Consider the following 6021-nt stretch of genomic DNA (forward strand, 5'->3'; position numbering starts at 1 on the left):
CCAGTGGTTTTATTTTAAAGCTACTGTGAATGTAGTCTCCCATTATTTTTCTTGATTGACCACTGGAGAAGGGGGCTGCACAATGTTAATATATGATAGTGCTATTATAATGAAGCAGGGTTGCATAGCATCTTCGGCATATGCACAGGTGTGTTCATGAGTCACCATGATTCAGCACTTTACCAGAAAGGGGGAACATTTGGTCTTAGAACAGGGTCTGTGTTCTGTATGCAAGTCCTTTATCTTAGCCCTGGGGAACCTCCGGTGTTCCACTATACTCTCTAATGATCACTCGCCTTCTCTAGCCTAACAACATACTAGTCACTTAGTGGCATAGGAAAATCATTTTAATGTGGCTGAATTGTTTTTTCCACTGCCCAGATTAATTTTCCTTCCAAAATTTTTTTTGAGTTTCTATTTAATCTTTGCTCCTTTTTGTGCTTCTACCCACCCCATACTACTTGTTCTTAAGCTTGAACATTTCGAGATCTTTTGGAGACATCATTTATCATCCACTGGTGAAGCAAGTTGATGTAGGGACAATAAATGTTCCTTTTTCATGCATGAGATACTGTTCTTTTTATGTGTATTGGTTAGAGTAGAAGACGCATGGAGACTTGACTTGCTTTGGTTTTCCAGACTACATACTCTGAGTTCAATTCTAGGGGAAAGAAGAAAGGAAGAGAACTGTCAGAAGGCCTCCAAAAAAAAGCTAAAAATAACCTCACTGACCTGATTTTAAGTACATGTATAACAAGATTACCCTTCTATATACCCTAATCAGGGCAGGTTGCACAGTAATCTGTATCACAAGTAGCAGTTCTCTGGACACTGTAAAATCCCACATTATTTCTCCAGAGGCCCACAGCCCAAAATTCCTTTGTATTTTCTATGGCCAATTTAATTGTCTTCCTCTCAGAGTTTTAGGACTACTTGAGAACTCTAGTGAGTTTAGAAAAGGAATACTTTCCTAGCCTAACTTAACTTAGGGGAGGCCCCAAATGACTTTTTGTCTCTTTTGCCAGCCACTGCTGAGAGCTTCACTTTATAAACATAAGCTTTTCTCTGTAGCTGGGCTACTTGTATAAACCTTAGTGTCTTCTGCTATTGTAATGGGGTGTAGGACTTAAGGAGGGCAGCCCAGGGCCCCCTTCAAACCTAGCTTAGGGGCTGGGAAAAGCAGCATAAGGGAGATGAGACGTATTTTGATTATCAATAACAGCAGACTAGCCTCCTGGCTGGCCTGGAGCCAGGAAGATAGGTGTGACTTGACCCTCGATGTAACTGGGAGGCAGCTCCTTGGTTAGCACTGAAGTGTGCCCTTGCCTGCAGTGCCTGTGGCATTGTGGATGGAAACTCAAGAAAAATTCACACAGACTCCCACGTCTTGTGAAGGAAAAGGGATGGTGCAGCTACTCCCTCAAGACGGGAGTGCCTCAGAACAGCCTAGCCACCACTCAGGAGGAGAGCGCTCCAAGCCTCACCTAGACAGGCATTCATTCATTAATTTTATTAATTAATTTATTTATTTACTTATTTAGTAGGAGTTCAGCTACAACTTTATCATTGTCAGGCAGTACACAGTAGAGAGCATAAAAAGAACTATTAGGCTTCTTCTAAGTCAGGATCAATCAGCTAAAAGGCTTCAAACCTTTGGGAAAACAAACTCATTTTCTCCTTGGGATGTTATCATTTAACTAAGACCATTATTAGCAAAGCAGGCTTCACAGGATTTTGCATATCCTCTCTCAGGTCTAATAACCCAGAGAGCCCACTGTTCTCAGCACAGGGCTCCACCACCCTCAGTCATTGTTTTCAGGTTTAAGTCAGGCAGAGAAGGCAGATAGGCAAGGAATTCTTACAGACTTCTCACAGACAGACTGGGGACTCAGGTTTCCTCAGAGCCAGGGGTGAGGGTCCATCACTCACTTTCTCCATACCCCCTGAAGTCCTTCCATGGGGCCTCCAGGTGATTTTGCCTGTTGTAGGTGGTTCCTCCTTTGGGAGAATCTTACCTGTCATTGGTTATCTGATCAAGCATTGGAGGCCAGTTATGGAAAAAGGAGCAAAAGTGGGGCCCCTGCCAAGGAGATAAGCTTTGTCTCCTCAGTGGCTCACAGTTCGAAGGTTGCTGACTCAACCTTATATCTAGGGGGTTTGCAGCTCCTGAAACCAGGCAGGGCAGTTCCCAAAATAGCACCAGTGTGAGAGCTTGAAAATGCTTTGCTCAGTGCCGTGGGGTCACGCCTGTCCACAATTACTACAGAAGCCAAGGAAGGTGGAGAATACAAGAATGCTAGTGATTGTGGGAGGAGTCAGAAATGGAGTTACAGAGGAAGATCCACATGGGATTTAAACCTAGACATCAGCCACAGGTTGGGGGTGGCTTACCCACTTGGTTTTGGAAAATGGAGGGGTCTGTCTTGATCACACAGCTTTGGAAACAGAAAAGCAAGATGTAGTAGCCATGTGGAATGAAAAGTTTCAAAGGATGCAGAAGGATTCCCAGCTGGCCATGAGGAGGCAGGTCTGTATTAAGAACAGGAGCCTTGCTGAGCAATGGACTTCTATTTTCTTTTCCTGAGATTGGGTACTCCTGATTGGCCTCGTTTGTCAAGGAAGGGGCAGCACTGTGTGTGTGTTTGCTGGTGTTTTATAGAGACTTTGGGATTGAATGGTGACATTCTGCCATGACTATAAACCTGTGTAACTTTGGAATAAGTAGTCCCTTTCCTTTTAACCAAGCTCTGGCATTTAGAGCTACAATTCCTACCTGGCAAAGAAGAAAATGGAATAATAAGACTCCCCAGGGGGAGGGGGTTTGTTTCTGTATCACTGTCAGTTGATAATGCTAGATGTTTAGAAGACTTGATTAATTAAATTTACAAAATGTTAAAATAGTGTATCATCAGATGACCAATTTGTGGTATTTGCCTTCATTCATGAGAGCAAGTAAAATGAACAACAGATCATTTAGATAACACTTACAAACAGATAATAGGTTTTGGCTGGTGTAGCTCAGTGGATTGAGCGCTGGCCTGTGAACCAAAGATCGAGGTTTGATTCCCAGTCAGAGTACATGCCTGGGTTGCAGGCCAATTCCAAGCAGGGGACATGTGAGAGGCAGCCATACATTGATATTTCTCTCCCTCTCTCCTTCCCTTCCCCTCTAAAGATAAATAAATAAAGTCTTAAAAAAAGACTTATTTATTATAGCATGGACTTTAATATAACATGGACAATAGCATGGTTTCCAAACCTCAGCGCTATTGATATTTTGGCCTGCATACCTCTTTATTTAATGGGATTGAACTGTGCAATATAGGACATTTAGCAGCATACCCAGCCTTTACAAACTAATGAAGCAACCTTCCCTATTTATGAGAACCAGGAATATCTTCAGAGTGTTTCTGAGTGTCCAGAGTGCCTTAGCACCTCTGCCTTATGGCATTAAGCCTTAATCCTTTGAGAATCTCCATTAAAGAGTTAATGCCTCAATTGGCCCTGCTATAAGACGTTAGACCAGACAGTCCTGGAGGTTTGCCCCTCTGTGTGCTCTGCAGCTAAACCCTTCTTTTTTCAGATTAGATGGGAAGGTAAGCACTGCTCCCTGCCATTGTGTTAACCTTTAGATACACATGCTGGTGTGACCTGCGGTTTATTCCTTAAATCAGGAACCAGAAGGTGATAGGAGGGATTTCCCCTTCATCACACTCTACCTTGTTCAGACTCCATGCAAGGTCCCCTGCCCACAGCACCTCTGGTGAGGCTGGAGAAATCTGTCCTCAGATACTGCCCTATATCTGTTACTGGGCCAATGTGACTCTTGTTTACCCTTTACCCAGGGACACAGCCTCTCCTGTGCTGCTTTGGGACCCTCCCTCTTGCCTAGCCATCTGGCCATGTCTCCCTGTGTCCATGAGTCTGTTGGGCCACACCACAAATCTCTAACATGAAATTCTCAGTTTACTGTGTTGTTAGAAGAAACGCTGTTAAATGTCTAACCTCTATGAAAAAATTCTTCCAGCTGCCTTTTCCAACTTTAGTCTAGTAGGTTCAGTTCTGAAAGTATTCTGTGAAATGTAGAAAATGTTGTTAAAAAACATTTTTAAGTTATAGAATTTCACATTTATCTTGTGTGTATCTCTGTGGACGTCCTGGAATAGGTTGTATAAAGTGTATCCTTTTACTAGCAAATACTGTGTTCCTTTTTTTTCTTTAAATATTGTGCTAATTCTGCCATTACAGTTATCCCAGTTTCTCCCCTTTTCCTGCTACCCTCTGCTCAGTACCCCCATTCCCTCCAGTAGTTCCACCCCTGATCTCATGTCCTTGGGTCTTGCATATAGATTCTTTGGCTTCTCCATTTATTACACTGTTCTCAGCATCTGCCAGCCTACTTTGTACCTGCCAAATATGCATTTTAATCCCCACACCTTTTTCCCATCATTCCCCTTCCCTTCTGAACCCATCCATGTGATCTCCATTTCTGTGATTCTGTTCCTGTTCTAGCTGTTTGCTGAGTTTGTTTGTTTGTGTTTTTTTTTTTAGGTTCCTTGTTAGTAGTTGCCAGTTTGTTGTCATCTTACTGTTGGTAGTTTCCATCTTCTTTTTCTTAGATAAGCTCCATTAACATTTCATATAATAAGAGCTTGGTGATGAACTTCTTTAACTTGACCTTGTCTGGGAAGCACTTCATCTACCCTTCCATTCTAAATGATAGCTTTGCTGGATAGAGTCATCTTGAATGCAGGTCCTTGCCTTTCATGACTTCAAATACTTCTTTTCAAACCCTTCTTTCCTGCAAGATTTCTTTCTTTTATTCAAAATTATTTTAATTTAATTATTGTTCATGTACAGTTTTCTGTCTTTTACTCCAATCCCAGCCCACCTTCCCAGTGCTCCCCACCTCCCTTCCATTTTCACCCTTCTTACTCTTTGTCCATGTGTCCTTTATACTTGTTTCTGTGAATCCTTCCCCTTTTCTCCTGAAATGTTCTCCCCTCTCCCCTCTGGTCCCTGTCAGCCTGTTCTGTATTTCGATGTATTTGGTTATATTTTGCTTGCTTATTTGTTTTGTTGTTTAGATTCCTGTTAGAGGTGAGATCATATGGTGTTTGTCTTTCACAGCCTGGTGTATTTCACTCAGCATAATGCTTTCCAGTTCCATCCATGCTGTTGCAAAAGGTAGGAGCTCCCTGTTTCTTTCTGCTGCATAGAATTCCAGTGTGTAAATGTACCATAGTTTTTTAATCCATTCATTTACTGATGGGCACCTAAGTTGCTTCCAACTCTTGGCTGTTCTAAACTGTGCTGCTGTGAACATTGGGGTGCACAGGTTCTTTTGGATTGGTGTTTCAGTGTTCTTGGGATATACTCCTAGCAGTGGAATTGTTGGGTGAAAAGGCATAGTCACTTTTAGTTTTCTTAGATAATTCCATGCTGTTTTTCATAATGGTTGTACCAGTCTGCAATCCCACCAACAGTGAACTAGGGTCCCCTTTTCCCCACAACCTCTCCAGCATTTGTTGTTTGTTGCTTTGTTTATGTTGGCCATTCTGACTGGTGTAAAGTGTTATCTCACTGTGGTTTTAATTTGTATCTCTCTAAAAGTTAGTGATATTGAGCATCATTTCACGTGTGTCTGCATCCTCTGTATGTCCTCCTTGGTGAAGTGTCTGTTCAAGTCCTTTGCCCACTTTTTAATTAGGTTGCTTGTCTTCTTGGAGTGGAGTTGTGTAAGTTCTTTATGTATTTTGGAGATTAAACCTTTGTCTGAGGTGTCATTGGCAAATATGTTTTGCCATACAGATGGTTCTCTTTTCATTTTAATACTGTTTTCTTTAGCCATGCAGAAGCTTTTAATTTTGATGAGATCCTATCTGTTTATTCTTTCCTTTACGTCCCTGCTCTAAGGGACATATCAGTAAAAATGTTGCTGCATGAAATATCTCAGATTTTCCTGCCAATATTCTCTTCTAGGACTTTAATGGTGTCATGACTTATATTTAAGTCTTTTAT

This window comes from Sturnira hondurensis, unplaced genomic scaffold (genome assembly GCF_014824575.4).
Source record: "Sturnira hondurensis isolate 20B ecotype Veracruz unplaced genomic scaffold, ASM1482457v3 Scaffold0011087, whole genome shotgun sequence".
Taxonomy (NCBI): Eukaryota; Metazoa; Chordata; class Mammalia; order Chiroptera; family Phyllostomidae; genus Sturnira; species Sturnira hondurensis.